The sequence below is a fragment of the Budorcas taxicolor genome, chromosome 10, assembly GCF_023091745.1.
Source record: "Budorcas taxicolor isolate Tak-1 chromosome 10, Takin1.1, whole genome shotgun sequence".
NCBI lineage: Eukaryota > Metazoa > Chordata > Mammalia > Artiodactyla > Bovidae > Budorcas > Budorcas taxicolor.
Window position 1 is genome coordinate 100,661,363 of NC_068919.1, and position 18,237 is coordinate 100,679,599.

The window sequence follows — 18,237 nt, forward strand, 5'->3', positions numbered from 1 at the left end:
CATCTCCCAGCAAAGTTGGAGGTGCAGTCACAGGTGGTTTTATTTGAGCTTCTTACTGATGTGGGGGTTGGCAGGGGTTGGGGGGGGGCCGTGGTATATGGAGATTTGGAATCAGGCAACTGTCACTACCAGACAGAGAATATCTATTCTTGTTCACTGTTAAAGTATCATTTCTGGAGTTTCCAAAAATAACAACAAAAAATCCTCAAGGCAAACACAGTTTCCAGCTTGGTCTGCAAGTCTCTCAGAGGATGTTACATAAGTTTAAAACCCTTCAACCCCAGCTCCACCTGACCGGCAACGGAAAGTTAAATGCCACTACCCTTTCCATCTTAAAAAGTGATGGATTATTTGCTGCTTCACAGTCTTAAAATTTTCAGAGGTCTCATATAAGACTCCCTAAAGTAAATTTCATCACTCAATCATCTAAGTTTTCCCACAGCAACGTATCACCCTAGTGGCTGAAAGCAAGAGTCTCTCTCATCCCGCATGGCCACTGTGGTCGCCCAGGGTTCTGTTCCACGTCTTCTTCACCACAGTGCCCAGCATCACAGAGAAGCCGCTGCCTAAAGCACCAAGAGCTGAGGAAGCAGTGGGGTAAGGTGTTGGAAGGGCGTCACACTGGCAGTTAAATGCCCAAGTTAAATGCCTTACACAGAACCGCTGATCAATTTTGTTGGCCAAAACTAGTCAAATGATTCTACCCAAGCACAAATGGACCTACCTTGTGCCAGAGGAGAACCAGAAATCTGTATAACAGAAGCTTCATCTTAAACCTGAAATATTTCTAAATATTTCTGCTAACTGCAATAAGCAAATGTACTTCTTAGCATGTGAAAACTAGACTGACTCAATATTAAAATCAAAGAAATCACATTCTAAGAAATTCAAATGACATGTAGTAAATCCAAATAAGACCTGTCAAATATATGCAATATTTTAGTTGGCTAAAATGACAGCAACTGGATGTGAGAGTTGGACTGTGAAGAAAGCTGAGCGCCGAAGAATTGATGCTTTTGAGCCGTGGTGTTGGAGAAGACTCTTGAGAGTCCCCTGGACTGCAAGGAGATCCAACCAGTCCATTCTGAAGGAGATCAGCCCTGGGTGTTCTTTGGAAGGAATGATGCTAAAGCTGAAACTCCAGTCCTTTAGCCACCTCATGCGAAGAGTTGACTCACTGGAAGAGACTCTGATGCTGGGAGGGATTGGGGGCAGGAGGAGAAGGGGACGACAGAGGATGAGATGGCTGGATGGCATCACTGACTCGATGGACGTGCGTCTGTTGGTGATGGACAGGGAGGCCCGGTGTGCTGCAGTCCACGGGGTCGCAAAGAGTCGGACACGACTGAGGGACTGAACTGAACTGAACTGAAAATGCCTTAATTAGAGCTCTCATCAAACAAATTTAGCTGTGGCCAAAGCAAGTTATTGCCGACTTTAAATTATGGAAGATGACTGTGTCCATTAATATCCTTATGAACAGAATCTCCCCAGATTTTAGTAAGTGAAAGTGTTAAGTCAGTCAATCATGTTTGATTCTTTGCGACCCCATGGACTGTAGCCCATCACACTCCTCTGTCCATGGAATTCTTCAGGCAAAAATACTGGGGTGGGCAGCCATTCCCTTTTCCAGTGGGTCTTCCTGACCCAGGGATCAAATCTGGTCTCGCCCACTGCGGGCAGATCACCGTCTAAGCCACCAGGGAAGCCTGGACTTTAATAGAAGGAGCAACAAGCATGCGCACTTGGGCTTGGTTTATAGGCCCAGGTGTTCCTGTGAGTCAGGCCTCCCGCACTGCAGGCGGCCTTTTTACAAGGCCGAGCCATCAGGGAGTCCAAATATATATTTAGGTGTTGTTAATTTACCTTCTTACTTAGCACAAAAACATCAGCACAGTCGATGGGGTGGTGAATACAGAGTAGGGTATTTATTTAATTTGTACTTGCCATAGTTCTCTAACTTGGCTTATACACCTGGAAGATAAAAAGGCAAGTTTTAAAGTAGCTACAGTATCTGAACAACAGTACACTGACAAGCATAATCCTTTTTAAAAAATTCAAGGACATCCATAGTGAAAGATTAACCGTAGAAAAGACTTACTTGTTCTTTGCTGTATGCCTGTAAGAGGACCTTTTAAAGGAATATTACAAGAATAAAAAATTGGACACCCATATGTTCCTCATGGGAAATGACATTAAAAATTCAATTTTGCCTGCCCATTATTTGCTTTATTATTGCCTTCCATTTTCTATAACCATTAAAATGTGGGTGAAAACATACTAGCTTTTAAAAAGTAGGTTTCCACTTTATGAAGCTGTCCTCCTTTATTATATTGAAATTGACTCTGAAAAAATGGGAAAATAAAAAATATTAAAATTTCACAAAGAAAAGAAGGAGTCAACAGCTAAGCAAGAAAGTATATCTTTTAAGATACATTTTAATTAAAAAAATGAAAACCCAGAGTACACTTTAAAATGCTTATTCTACAAATATCTAACCAGTTCTAATTACACGTAGGCACTGCATAGAGCTATCTAGAACAGCAGTGACCTAGAACTTCACTGTGTAGGTTAGGGTTCGGGCACCATCTCCAGCTGTGCATTCTCAGACAAGCTGCCTAACTTCCCTCTCTGTACCCCTGTACCGCCGTCTGTAAAGTGAGGACATTAACGGTATTGGCCCTACAGGATCTGCTCTGGGAATGAAGAGAGGTAAAAAATTCAGAATCCTTAGGAAACGCAGTGTTTGGTCCAAACGAGATATCGTACAGACTAAACAAGACAATGAACGTGAACCACTCAGGGTGATGCCACACAGGGCTTCCCTGGGGTGGCTCGGCGGTAAAGAATCCACCCGCAATGCAGGGTCACAAACATTCCCTGGAGAAGGAAGTGGCAGCCCACTCCAGTATTCCTGCCAGGAGAATTCCATGGTCAGAGCAGCCTGGCAGGCTACAGTCCATGGAGTCTCGAAAGAGTCAGACACGACTCAGCAAGTAAGCAACAGCGACACAGAGAGTAAGGGCACAGTGCACTCGCTGCCGCCGTGAGCCACTGGGAAGAAACCACCTGCGGATCCCAAACGCACGGCAGGGAAAACGCGCCTACATCCTGGCCTTCCAAAATAAAAAGATGCTCCCAAACCGTAAGGTAAACTAGTAACGTTGTCACACATACGAGAACACAATCAAGACGTCTGAAGATCAAAAAAATCTTTAAGGTGAAGCCACAAGATCTGGGGGAGAAACAGGACTAGGCACATCATTCTCGAGATGACGGTGAAGGGAAGTCCCACGGCGACAATCACACAGCAGCTGAGAGTAACTAGTCCACATGGATGAGGACAGAGGGCTCAGCAGGAAGGTCTCCAGGAAGAAGGGTTGTCTCATCCACAGAAAATCACACAGAAAAGGAATTCACAGAGCTGCTAAAACAGGTGGGGCACCTAGAGACTCAAAGGAAAGTAACTGAATGGAAAGACTGGGCTAAGTTAGCTCTGGGGAAAAAAGTTACACGAAGAAGGAAACAAATTCTTGGCTCAGCTATGGCTGTTTAGACAGCAACTGAAGACTGCACATGGGCTCAGCCAGAACTGTGACTTCACCACGCGGGAGGGAGAGTGTAAGGATACTGGAGGGGGCTGTCATCTCCTTATCCAGGGGATCTTCCTGACCCAGGGACAGAATGCGGGTCTCCTTCGCTGCAGGCAGATTCTTTACCACCTGAGCCACCAGGGAAGCCTGTTAAACAGATGAACAAATAAATAAAGGAGTTCTAAAACTGCTGACTGAAGAGCTGTGCAGTGTCATTTTGGCGGACCATGCTGTAACAGAAGAAAGCAGAAAGCAGAGATGGAGCGGCGGGAGAGGGCCAGGCCGCGGACCGCGCTTCACAGTGCTCTCTAAGCACATGCGTGGATCACTTTTGATAAAGTTTTTTAAATAAACAGAGTGTTCATCAAGTCCTCTTTATGGCAGATGCTATATACAGGTCACTCACCGCCGTTCTCAACCACCATTTCCCTTGCCTTGAGAGGCTGAGAATACATATCCGATTTCACAGCCGCCCTTGCAAAAGGATGGCCACATGAAACTGTATAGCCAAAGCCAAAAACATACAACAGTGTCTCCTGAGGAGGACTTCAAATCCTACACAGGAAGCAAACACCTCGCAGACAGAACGTCCTTCCCTCTTGCCCCACATTCCTGTCTGAGTGTGGACAGTCGACGTCAGCTGTCAGCACTGAGGCCAGAGGTCACAGGCTGAGGCCTGCCGAGCAGCCAGCAGGAGCCTGGACGCCCCAGGGTGCGGGGAGCCCTCGCTACACGCTGTCTCCTCCACCTTCTTTTCTGAAACCACTGACGCTGAGTCTTCTCTCACCAGTTATTATAAGAGGACTTGGGAACCAGTCTTCTCACGCTAATTATGATAGGCACTAGGAAACCAAGACGGAGACAACAGCTCCCCCAAAGCTTACTATCTAACAGAGTAAACTTTGCCAAAGAAGAACCAAAACACCCAGTAAAACGCTCTGCCGTCAAAATGTGGGGCCGTCAGAGGAAGGAGAGATTACGTCCAGCCAAAACACGCAGGACGGCTTCCGCTGGCTGCCATGGGCCCTGCAGAACTGAGCGAGTTTTCACAAAAATGTCCCTTGCACATTTAAACACTACCACACAAAACAGAAACAGACTCTGCAGATGCGGAAAACGAACTCATCGCCACCGAAGGAGCGAGGGAAGGAAGGAGGGACAAATTAAAGGTATGGGATTAACTGATACAGGCTTCCCTGGTGGCTCAGCAGCAAAAAATGCGCCTGCCAATGAGGGAGACCCAGACTTGACCCCTGGGTCAGGAAGGCGCCCTGGGGAAGGACATGGCAACCCCTCCAGAATCCTTGCCTGGGACACCCCGCGGTCAGAGGAGCTGTGGGCTACAGTCCAGGAGGTCTCGAAGAGTCAGACGTGCTTAGAGACTGACTAAACACCACCGACAGTGACAGACACAACTACTGTGTGTGAAGCAGACGGGCAGCAAGGCCAGGGCAGCGGCCCCCGCTCAGGGCTCCTGCCTGGAGAGCCCCGGCGGCGGGGGAGCCTGCTGGGCTGCGGTCCACGGGGCCGCACAGAGTCCGGCGCGACTGAAATGCCTTAGACGCAGAAGGATAGAGCACAGGGACCAGTCACCCGTAAAGGAACGTAAGCTGTAGAAATTACTGAAGCACTATGCTGTCCACCCGAGCCTAACACAACAGTGTGAATCGGCTACTTCAAGCTAAAGAGAGAAGCTACAAGCAAACATGGGGGGACAGTACAGAGAGTCTTCAAGTAAAGCAAGTGCTCCTGAGCTAAAAAAACCTATTTTCTAGTCTCAACCACATAAGCTACCAGGCCTGTGACCTTGGGGAAGATACTGGATTGAGTTGGCCAAAACGTTTCTTCAGGTTTTTCTGCAACATCTTATGAAAACCCAAACAGACTTTTTGGCCAACCCAATATCTGTGATAGAAAGACAGAGATTCTCAGATGACTGTTGTAGCATTATTCCTGATACTTTACATACACTTTTTAATTTTCTAGTCTATTCCACAGTTTAAATAATTGTTTTCACCACATGGGGTACACAAAAAAGACAGAAAAACAGGTAGACAATTTGAGGCAGAAAGAAAGTAACTGAAACAAATATAAAATAATCTTATTAATCTTTTTAAGTCAACTAACGGGGCTTGTTACTAAAAAAGTGAGGACAATGGAATTCACTCCACTGTGCATTCCCTCAAATATCTGAGTATCTATCATGTTCCAGACTACTCTAAGTGATCAGATATAGTTGTGAAGAACAGACAGAATCTCTGTCCTCATAGAATTTCAATGCCAAAGCAACAGGGGGATAAAAGACTGTTTCAGATTAGCCAGTGGGAACATTAAAAAGTTAACAAGCAGCGTCAAGCACAGTGGAGGCCCGATCGACACATAAGCGTCTGAAAGGTTTCATGTTCCAGCAGCACTGAGAAACCCGAAAGAGGAAAAGTTACTCTTGAAAAGCTGTAATCTAGAATTTTAAAAGATGATTTTCCTGGGGATTTACAGTAATACCTGCCAGTCTCAAGCGCTCATCGTTTCTGCTGGGATGGAGCCATGCTCACACTAACCCAGAAGTCACTGTTCAGCAAATGCGCTCGCCCAGGGTCCAAGTCCAAGTCCACATACAACTGGGGCTAACCTAGGGGCTCCCCAGATCTGAGGAAAGCAGCTCGTCACAGCACATCCACTCCCCATGAGACACACAATCCTGGGAGCCTCACCCAGATCATTTTATCTAAAACCAGACGGCAGAGAGGCAACGAGAGGCACCGGGAGCACCGAGAGGGAGACGAGGGAAGAGAAGAAGCGAGGAGAACAGGGAAGTACTTTCGGAAGTAAACAACAATTCTGAAAGGCACAGCAGTCCAGCCACTGAGGACCGATCACCAGCAGTCTCACACACCTCCCGCACTGCCATCTAGACAGCACAGTAATGTTGCTCACAGGCATTTTTAAAAGGGCTAAATTATATCCAAAATACTGTCTAAGAAGTTAGGGACACAGGGCGTGTAATCACAGGAATGGGCTCCTTTCAAACAAAGAAAAGCAACCCAATTGAAAAAAAAATAAGTGAGGGGGCAAATGACAGGGCAGTTTCACAAAAGAGGGAAACCAAATGGTCGACAAATCTTCTATATTTTTGTTTTGCCTCATTTTTATTTACATTTTTCAAGAACCCTATCAGGCCTATCAGTGTTCAGGGAAACGACACTGCAAAAAGAGACAACCTCACCCCATCAGATGAGCTTAAAGACGTACAGCCGAGAGGCGACCCGCGACGTGAGCTCTCGCGCCCTGCTGGTGGGAATGTGAGCCAGCAGTCGGTCTGGAGAGCAGTTTGGCAACGCTGAGTGAAATGAAAGCTGTGCACACCCACAGACGACTCTAACCCTAGGTATACACTAGAGAGAGACTCCTGCACACATGGGAGTGGGTGCGTGAACATGCCACACACAGCACCCCTGCACGACGGAAAATAAAGCCCTGAGCATCCATTCACAGGACAATGCACAGGAAACCATGATACAGTCATACAAGGGAACACCAAGGAGTAACAAAGCTAAACTGACAGAAGTTACAGACGGCCAAGCAAACAGCGCTCACTTTTAATGCAGCAGTGAAGGAGACACATAACAGGCCTGCATGTGTTTACTAAGGACGTGTATATTACATGATGTCGTATTTACGTAAAGAGATCCCTGGAGGAGGAAATGGCAGCCCACTCCAGTATTCTTGCTGGGAAAATCCCATGGACAGAGGAGCCTGGTGGGCTATGGCCCGTGGGATCGCAAAGTGGGGTCACGACAGAGACAGAGCGCACACACACACGCAGAGAGAAAGACACGCAAAATATCATCACGTGCTGTGACTTAAGCACATATGCTTATGTTGTAAGAGTATAAAAACACAACTGGGATGACAAAACCTGCATTCAGGATAATGGTTACATAAGGTTTCAACTGAACTAGTAACAACTTCTAGAAAAAGACGGACATGGGGGCTTCCTAGTGGTCGAGGGGCTGAGCCCCACGCTCCCGGGGTTGGGAGCCGGAGTGCGGTCCCGGTGGGGCAGGAGCGCCAACACGCCGCGTGCCAGAGTGTGTGCGGCTAGGCAGAAGCCCCGCACGCGGCACTGAAGACCCTTCACGCCCCGAGGAGGACAGAGATCCCTCGCGCCTCAGCTAAGACCTGGCACAGCTAAGCAGGCAAGTAAGCAGACAATACACGCAGTAGAAAAAGAAAAGCAGGTACGAACCCAACATCACAAACCAGTGAGGTCAGACAGCCGCAGCGGGCAGGCTCACGGGTGTCTGCTCTGCACACACACCAGAAAGACCCGTCTTTTAAAGCTGGCCTCTCTAACAACTACAGAATCGGACAGTTCCTGAAAGCAACCCTCACCGTCATCACCCTTGTCCCTCCACCCCCGCAATGGGAAATAAAGAAACGAGTATATCAAGGCACGTTCTTCTCAGGTCGCGTGAAAAATCAGTCACAAAGAAACAAAGGTTTAGGCAGGGCAGCTGCTGGAGTGCAAATATCGAGGTTCACACCTGGTTTTGCCACTTGCAAGCCGTGTGAAGTGGCGCGAAGCCCCGGACCCTGGTCTCCTCTCAGGCTGCGGCACACACAGGGTCGCTGGCGGTTCAGCAGAGCACACAGGAAGAGCACCCACCAAACTCACGCCACCCAGCGACCACAGCTGAGTCAGAGCACAGAAGCCTCAGGACCAGCCTCAGGATCGAAGTGGCCCGCTCACAAATCTTTAAAAAGGGTTTAGTAAGATGGCTATCCATTTATTCACGTTTCTAAATTAGGGCATAACTGGTCTAGAGAGCACAACACAGTGGCCCTAACCCTCCTAGGTCACGCCCCACACACACGTGCTATTGAACACTGTCAGTGGCTTCCTGTGCTGCGCCGTACGTCCCCGCGGCCCGTTTATCTTGCACACAGCAGTCTGTACCTCTTAAGCTGATGCCCGTCTCCTGCCCCTCCCCGTCCCTCTCTCCACCGGGAACCACTGGTCTGTCCTCCGCGTCTGCGCTCACAGCCTTCGGAATGGCTTGCAGGGAACATTGCTGAGAAAAGTAGGGTCAAATGTCTTCTTGTCATGTCCACCTGCAACCAGAGTGTTTCCAAAGAAATTCCTCCGTAGCTCTAGTGCCATGTGGCTTGTATACCGTTCCTTTTGAAAAGAGCAAACGCACAGTCAAAATACAGACTAGCACAATTCAAGAATCATCACACAATTAGAAGAACTGAAGGAAATGATCTTGCGATTAGAAAAACACTGGAAAGAATACTATTCCTTATGGCACACAAATATCAGATGACTATCCATTATGTTCCCTCTTTTTTCCTTTTTAGTTTCAGAATATAAAAAATAACAAATCCATTTTCTGAACAAACTCATCTAGAGAGGCAAATTCCCCTTCTGACCTGTACATGAGTGAGCTGACGCAGCCCTATGCTGACTAACGCCTGTTTATAACAGCAGCTCTCGAGAGAATTCTGAACGAGACAGGGGTTGTTTGGAATTCCTACAATGCAGTCCTATAGATCTCTTTTTTAATCTTCAAAATCTTACTTGATTTTTGTATCTAATAATCATGGCCCATAATACCAAATGTAGAACAAACGGGTTAAGTGGATCTCTTGGTCTGAGAAGAAACAGCCCTCATTATAAATATGTTTACAGTTGGGCAGGAAAAAAGAACAAATTTGTATCAATAAAATACTTAACTATTAGGTAAAGGGTCTTCATTTTCACATACCTAGTTTTCTTAAGGATGTACACCCATATTGTCAAATTCTTTATTTCAAAGCCAATTCAAAAAAAGCACAGAGAAATTATCCCTCAATTAAAAATAAACAATTTTTTTTAAGCAAAAGCAAGATCTTTATACGGTGCTAAAAACTAGCAAAAACTGAGCAGAAGATGAATTTTGGCACTCCTATTTCCAAACTCAATCAGGTAACTCAGCACTGTGCACGTAAGAATCCAATTTTGTCTTTTCCACTGGTATGTGGAAGTTCAGCCACGTGGCACCTAAACACATCTTGTATAGCAAAAAGGTAGAAAGTCACTTGAACCTTAAAATGATCCATTAAAAACTGTAACTTGGGGTCAACTGTATTCTTCTACTTCTCTGTATATTCATTCTACTAATTTTTCAGAGTTTGATATTGAAACTCCAACTAAAAATCTTAACTTACAAACTTGAAGAAATAATTGTAATATATAGTTGAACTATATGGGATCTTGTTCTGTATTTTCCAAGCCTCCTATAAATGTACTATCATAGTTTCATAAATTAAAAAAATTTTAAACCCAGTAATTTTGCAGAATCTTTTCACAGATTTTCTTTTTAAAGAAAAAAAAAACCATGAATCATTTCAGATTCTAGACTTTTAACTATTCAGCAATATTAGAAAAGGTATTTATTAAAGATATTTCTATTTGCAAAAGCCAATCAATTAACATTCTAAGCTCTGTGGGAAAAAGTGGTAATCTTATTATCTTCAGCTTTAGTGTTATGACGACAGAGGATGAGAAGGTAGGATGCCATCACTGACTCGATGCACATGAGTGTGAGCAACCTCTGGAAGCTGGTGATGGACAGGGAGGCCTGGCGAGTTGCAGTCCACGGGGTCACAAAGAGTCGGACACGACTGAGCGACTGAACTGATCATAACATAAACCTGATCATTACTCATAGTTTTTTTCTTCTTTTAAAACTGAAGGTCACTATGATCCAAAAACAGTCACATTATTCACAGTGGATAGAGCTGACTTTCATCCACTGACTGTGCTTCTATTCTAAGTAAATCAATCCAGTTAGTGGGTGCCACTATGGATCGCAAAAAAGAAACACACAGTTTGCCCTGAAGAGACATTCACAATTTGACGGGGGAGGGGAGACAAGCATCTAATTCCAGTGCAGTAAAGCACATGCAATCAGAGAGAGGCAAAAGGTCAGGAGCGCAAGGAAGCAGCGAGTGCCGAGCACGCGGACCGGGAGCTTCAGAGAAGAGACGGCGGTGGAGCCTGAGCTGAGCCTAAAGAATGGAGGAACTTCTGGGTTTAGGGGACAATGAAGGCCCCAGATTTCAAATTTCCTCATTCACCCTCAAAAGTAAATGAACAAAAAAGACAAAACAGGGCCTTCCCGCGCGGTCCAGCGGCTAAGACTAGGCCTTCCGGCGCAAGCGGTGCTGGTTCGATCCTTGGCTGTGGAGCTAGGAGCCCACAGGTCTGGCAGCCAAAACGCCAAGACACAAAAGGGAAGCAACACTGTAACGAAGTCAACAAAGACTTTAAAAACAGGTCCACAACAGAAAACAGACAAAATACACACCACCATAAAATCAGCAAAGACGCAGGGAAACCATACATGACCCACGCCTGGAGCAGTACCAGGAGGCAGAATTCTACAAGCTTCCAGTGGCCTGCGGCTGAAAACCAGACCCACCCCACAGAGACTCTGCAGGTTCAGAGGTAGGGAGGGACACTTGAGAGCCGCTGAGAAAGGGCAGAGGGTAGACAGAGCAGAATCGTGCCCAGAAAGGCCCAAGGATAAGGCTGGAGTACTGCACACAGTCAGGACTCGGTACTTGAAAGGGCCGGCTCGGAAAGAGGCTCGAGAGCCAGTGGATCCGACCGAAACCAGGCACGCACAGCTCCTGAGGCAGACCAGCTGGGGAAGGGGAGGTGCCTAGGAAACTGGCAGCCAAGGGCAAGGGCCGAGAGGAGGGAAGGCAAGCGTCCCAGCAGAGAACAGGCCCTCCCCGCCCCAGCACCTCCCAACAAGCGCGGAGGACGGCACTGCGGAATTCTCCAAGAAGGGGTGAACGGATACGCACAAACGCAGAAAGCAGGCCACGGACACAGAAAACTACTGTTTAAAACAAAATCAGACACTGCTAATAAAAGCACTGCCACTGACGAACCCGTCCCCCTCAAAAAGGAAAGCCAAAAGCTGAAGAAAACAGCGACACAACACTCCAAACCTAATTAAAACCTTCACACAAGTGCTCGAGAGACGAGGGGAAAAAACAAAGTCCGGAAGCAGAAACACAAAACTAAGACCAGAGATGAGCAAATAAACAACCAAAAAAGGACCCAAGGCACCAAGAGGCGACCGAACTCAGAAAAACAGCAAAAAGGAAACACTTTCCGTAAAAGACCATGAGGGGAGCGCCCCCAGACTGAGGTACAGGGGAAGGAGGGCTCACTGCAGAGGGGGCGTGCTCCCGGCACCCTGCAGACGGGGGTCTCTCTAAGGGCCGGGCACGCTCCCGGCACACCGTAGACGGGGGTCTCTCAACGACCTCTGCGAGCTGGCAGGGGGGCCAGCTCCCGGAGGACGAGGCCGGACAAGCCCCCTGAGACGAGCTGACGGCATCTTCAGAGGGGAAAGGCGGTACATCAAGGGAGAAGAGACCTGCTCTGGCTTCAGACGGACTCAGAACTCCAGCTCCACCACCGACTAGAGCTGAGCTGAGCACTTACCTTTATCATTCGGGGACTGGGTGGGCGGATGGACGGATGAACAGGTAGGTAGACGGATGGCTGGCTAGACACACAGACACACACACCCCAACACAACAGCTGCACTTGTCTGACCCTGCTGCTGCTGCTAAGTCGCTTCAGTCGTGTCCGAGTCTGTGCCACCCCATAGACGGCAGCCCACCAGGCTCCCCCGTCCCTGGGATTCTCCAGGCAAGAGCACTGGAGGGGGTGTCTGACCCTAAGCACCTCCCGAAAGGAGAGCATCCGCAAAGGACGTGTAAACAGGCCACGACATCGGAAGGAGAAGAAACGGACCCAAGAGGCTGAGACTGGGAAGGGGCAGGACAAGGCAAGCCGACCGTCCTGACACGCTCACCACCACGGGGACATGGACACGTTCACCACCGCGGGAACATGGACACGCTCACCACCGTGGGGACATGGACACGCTCACCACCGCGGGGGCACGGACACTGACACGCTCACCACCGCGGGGACACGGACACTGACACGCTCACCACCGCGGGGACACGGACACTGACACGCTCACCACCGCGGGGACACGGACACGCTCACCACCGCGGGGACACGGACACTGACACGCTCACCACCATGGGGACACGGACACGGACACGCTCACCACCGCAGCAACACGGACACACTCACCGCTGCCAGGCGACTGAGCCCACGGCCAGCCGGAGGAAGAGGCAGTCTTCGAGCTGAGCATGAGTGGGCCCCGAGGGCTGCCCAGCTGCCTCCTGCTCGGCGGGTAGTTGAGAGTAACTGGTAAGGAACGCCAGAAAGAGATCCAAGCGGAAGAGAGAGACTCGGATGGTAGTTCAAGGCGTGATACTTGATTTCCCGGAAAGACCGTGCAGAGTTAGAGGAAAGAGGGCTGACGGCAGATTACCAACATTTAAAGGGCAAGCAGAGGAGGCCAAGGGGAGAGGGCGGCAAGGCGGTCAGGGACGGGCGGCCCGGGGAGAGCAAGGCCACACCAAGCCCACACTCGCGCGCCGCCGGCCCTAATGGGGCCGAGGAGGATTAAATGGAGGCTCTTCTCAGATTAGAACAGGGGGACATGAGTAACTGCAGAGAGCACGCTTCTGGGGGGCATCAAAGACTAAACAGGACATGAAGCCACAGCAACAGCTGGTATAAACTGCTCTTTCAACCTCTGGTGGGAAAGGGAAAGACAGAAAATACTAGAGGGCCACAGAGGAATTTTTCCCCCCTGGTAAGATGGTTCAGCTATGCGGGAAGAGGAGCCTGAGGACCAGGGAAAGTGGAGAAAATGGGGCAAGTTCTCTGCGGAAATGGAACATCTCACACAGAGGCGTGAGGGCGCCACACGACTCAGTCACGCTTATTTAATGCGCCTGGGTCTGTTCTTGATCCACCAACTGAGAAGCACAGATTTAGCATCTATTTTACTGCGACCAGACCAACGAAGTTGTAAAAGAACTTTTCCTGTAAAGCCTTGCCTTTTCTTACTCAACGCTGCAAACACATAAGCTTCTTGGACTAATTTAGTTTCAGTCAAAAGGTGACAATTGTATGCAGTGAGAAAAAACTCGTTCTCTGCTATTTCGGTTCTTTTTTTTTGTTTTCGTCAAGGGGAAACAAATTATTTATACAGCAGTTTACAAGGTGAACTCTAATTCTGAGGGCATCCAGCGCGTCCAAAACTCTGAAACCTAAACATGCTGAGCCTTCGTCTGCAGAGTCGAGTAGTCTGATCCTGGGGACGACATGAGAGCGGGCGGCTAAGCTGAACAGCCAGCACACTCGGTTCCTTTTAAGTGCCAGGTGGTAAGCTGTTCTGAAGCTGTTTAGATTTGTGGTTGGGCCTCAAACCATCTCTCTGGACGACATTCTGCTGGAGGCAGAACCAAGTTATATTTAATATCTGTGTACTTTAAAACAGCGCTGCCCACTTTCCTCTTATTGCCGGGGTCACTTACCCTTAAGACTCACTGTGCGCTCAGTGTCTAAAACAGCAGTGTTTACTTATCCAGCTGATCCTGGAATCACGTGACGGAACCCATGTGAAAACTGAGTCAATACGAAAACAAAGGCTTGTAAAGAAGTGACAAGCAGCCTTCCCCCCAATACACGTACCAAACAGATTTAACTCAGAAGAACGGAACTAAACATAACACTTCAGAAATAAGAAAAAGAACATTAAGCTTACGAAGAATTTTGGCATGACCCAGAAACCACGTCCAGGGAACGACCTCTGTGGAGAGCGCAGGAGCTCATCAGTGGCTGCATCCAAAGCCTCTCTGTGTGCCCTTCCACAAAGCTCTCCTATGAACTTTCGTCTGAAGCGTGTGAGTTCTGTCTACCTTTTGCATGTTCCTCCATATCTAAGAATTTTTAAAGACCAGAAGAACAATTTTTAAAACAATAAAACTATTTTTCTCCTCTTGAATAAAGAACTGCCCTTCTTCACAACTCATAGAGAAGGGGGGGAAAAAAGCACGGCCTGGAAACTCCCATATCTTCCTGCCACCAAATCTACAAAAGAATCTGATCCGTTCCCGCTTCTCATCATAACAGAAGCGATGAGGGCGCTTCCCTGGTGGCTCCGTGGCTAAGACTCTGTGCTCCCAGAGCAGGGGGCAAGGGTCGATCCCTGGCCAGGGAACTAGCGCCCACATATGGAAACCGAAGGCTCCGTGTGCTGCGACTGAGACCCAGCATCGCCAAAAAAGAAAGAAATTGTTATCAAAAAAAAAAAAGAGAAGTAATGGGCCTTCTCTTATCATGCCTTCAGTTATCCCCTCTTTTTGTGTATTTTCAATAGCTCTCTTTCTCTTTCTCCCTCCCTCTCCCTATAATGGATTCACACTAAACGTATTCTAGCATCACTTCTCTTAAAATAACAAAAAAAAGCTGCCCCTGCCCCAGCGGAACCCCACATTCCCCTCTGGCTAAGTCTCTCTCTCTAATCCCCTCTGGAACCAAGACTCTCTTCCATTTCCACTTGCAGACTTCCCTGGCGGCACAGCGGATAAGAATCCACGTGCCAATGCAGGGGACACAGGTGTGCCCCCGGCCCGGGCAGAGCCCACGTGTGGCGGAGAAATGGAGCCTGTGCCTCACGGCTGCTGAGCCCGTGCTCTAGAGCCCGGCCCGCACTGCCAAATGCAAGTTAAATCAATGAACAAAGCAGTGTTGTACATGTAGAAAAATAACTTTTCTAAGTATTCACTTCCTTCCACTCCTCAGTCCATTGCAATCTGGCCTCCCCCTCAAACCTCCACTGAAACTGCTCTCGATAAGGTCATCAGTCGGCTCTGACAGGCCCCTCGAAGCACCTTCTCTCCTTGCCTTCCCCAGCATCAGAGCTCTCCAAGGTCTCTCCCACCCCGACCCGCTCCCGGCCGTTCCTCCTTTGCATTCCTTCTTAGCTACTCCTTTCCTACACATCGTCTAAATTCTAGAGTTCTTCAAGGCTCAGCTCTGAGTCCCCTCTCTTCTCCATTCTACAAGCTTTCCTGAGATGATCTCATCCACAACTGGGTTTCCAAAGCCATCTACAGGCCAATGACGCTAGAATTTTCACCTGCAGCCCAGACACCTTCGCTGAGCTCCAGGCCCACATCCCACTGATGAATGAAAGCACAACAGTTTAGGTGAGCCGGGGGGGCCAGACCACTCAGGCTCCAAAACTAATTTTCCCATTTACTTCCTGGGTAACTCTGAGCAAGTCGATGAGCTAAGACTCAGTTTCCCATCTGTAAAATGGGAATAATAAAAAAGGTACTGACTTCGTAACGTTACTGCGTGGACTAAATGAGTTGATAAAAGTACCAGGTCGGCAGCACACAGCAAGCTTTCATTACCCACGACTGCTATCACCACGCGTGTCTACTAGAGTATGTCAGAGGCATCTCAAGCTTTGATCTGTACACATCTGGGTTCTATCCTTTCTGCCCACCCCACGGGCATCACCCCTGGCTCACCTTCTGTGAGCTCTAAGGAAGAATCCCAACGCGGCGTCCCTCCGTCAGGTGGCCTCCGTAGCCTCTGTGCGGCCCCTCCACTGAGCGCCTGAGCACGAGGAGACGCCATTTTCGCTGCTCATGCACTTAAGGTCCCAAATCAGCTGATCTCACAATGGGAAGATGGTTCAGGCAGGTCTGACCTAATTACACAAAGCCTAGCGATGACAGAAGATCTCGACATCAGCGCGCCAGAGCCGGGGAAGCCTGTCGCCAGCTCCGAGGCCTGAAGGCGGGGGGGGGGGGGGGGGGGGGGGGGGGGGGGGCCGGGTGAGTGGGTGCAGGTGGCCTCTGCGGCCGACAGAGGCCCCACTGGCGCCACTGAGGACGCTGCTGCCGCAGACTGCAGACGTCGGGAAAGTCTGGTGGCCAGGGCAACGAGCTTCCAAGCACATTTCTTCCCAGAGCCTCCAGACAAGAACTCCGGCTGGCTACCATCTTCTTCTTTTACTATTTCTGATGTGGACCATTTTTGAAGTCTTTACTGAATCCGTTACACTATTGCTTCTGTTCTGTTTTGGTATTTTTGGCAGCGAGGCCTGTGGGATCTCAGCCCCTGAACCAGGGACTGGACCTGTGCCCCCTGCATCACCAGGAAGTCCCATCTGCCTACCATCTTGACGTTAACCACGGGCCTACCGAACTGTAAGCTAATGAACAAGTGCTGTTATAAGCCACTAAGTTTGTGGTGACTCGTCATGCAGCAACTGAAAATTAATATACCATCTGAACAAACCGTACCTTCACACACGTCTGTTCCAGCCTGAAAATCTCATATCACTACCACACCAAGTTCCGCTGTTACATTCTGCTAGATACATCTCAAATACTTTCACGATTCTTAATTTCTAATCATTACCCAATCCCAACTTGTATTTGCACCTAACTTCCGCAAAAGCCTCCGAACCGGTCTCCCCTCAGACACTCTTTCCTACCATGTTCCTCACATGAGGAAGCCATTTTTTTAACAGTGCAAAACTAATCTCTGAAAAATCCTTCAGCAGCTTCACCCTGCACTCAGGGTGACGCCTGAACAACCCACAGCGCCCACGCACGAGCTCGGCCGCCTTCTCCGAGCGCCCCTGCAGCCCTCCCGCTCGGGCGCGAGCTCGGGCCACAAAGGCCTTCCGCTGGTACCCGGGCTGCAGGCCCCCCTGCGCCAGGACCATCTGCCGCCGCCTCTGTGGCAGGAGCGCCTCGCTGCCCGCCCGCCGCGCGGCGCCCCGCGGCAGCAGGGCCGGCCAGACACGGCCCCCTCCTCCGGAGGCCGGCCACCCTCAGACTCTCTCACGGCGTCTGCACGACCTCACGGCTTATCACAACTGCAATCCTATGGTCAACTGTACGGTTACAAGGGAAGGTCTTTCTCTTCGATGTGTTCGACAAGGGGAGGAGCCGTGTCTAATTTGTTCCCTGCAAAAATCCAGCACCTGTTGCGGTGCCAGACACGCAAGAATCAACAAGTCCTTAATGGATGAATAAAACTGTGGCTGTTTTGCCCAATTTATACACGACGAAATTACATCAGGGTTACGTGTTTGATTTGTGTGTACCCGTTAGATCTGTCCTACTCTAGCCAATTATGATGTTTCCTTACAAACAAAGGACACTGGTATAAAGGAAAAACAGGCACACATTCACGTGGAAAGGGCGAATGCAAATCTACTGCTGAGATTCAGGGTTCACACCCTTTCACTGCAACATCGTTCATTTAGGCACGAATTACAACATTTCCTTATTACATGTTTCAAATAGTTTTTTTCTATAGGAAAAACATGTCATTCCAATCCAGTATTGATGTGGTTAGAGGACAGACTGCTTCAGTGGCCTGAATTTTCCCATTACTGAGGGGATATTCCACCAACATAGAAAAGAGAGCCCTGTGTACAACCTCCATCATTTTGCCAATAAGGTTTGTTTTTTAAAGTACGCCTCAATTTTACTGATTTCTCAATACATACTTTTTAAAAACTCTAAAATGCCATTAATTAATCAGAGACCTACTTCTTCCTTCTTAGGAGAAACATAAAAATAGCACGAACACCACGGCAAAGATTTAAGAAACAAAATACTGGATAGAAAGTCACACGTCTTTCCACGTTGTCCGTATTATTCATGCTTTGTATAT

The 18,237-nt window shown here is 48.5% G+C and overlaps 1 protein-coding gene across 4 annotated transcripts in view; it reads right to left on the minus strand.

The window, feature by feature from the left end:
* The window catches only part of RPS6KA5 (ribosomal protein S6 kinase A5), a 179,409-nt gene that overhangs the window by 151,372 nt on the left and 9,800 nt on the right, over positions 1-18,237 (minus strand). The window contains exon 1 of one of the 4 annotated variants that reach the window (XM_052647258.1): positions 14,064-14,103. The exons of the other annotated variants lie outside the window; for them this stretch is intronic. The gene's annotated coding sequence lies outside the window, so the exon portion shown is untranslated. Of the gene's footprint in view, positions 1-14,063; positions 14,104-18,237 lie in introns of those variants that run through there. 4 annotated transcript variants of the gene reach the window in all.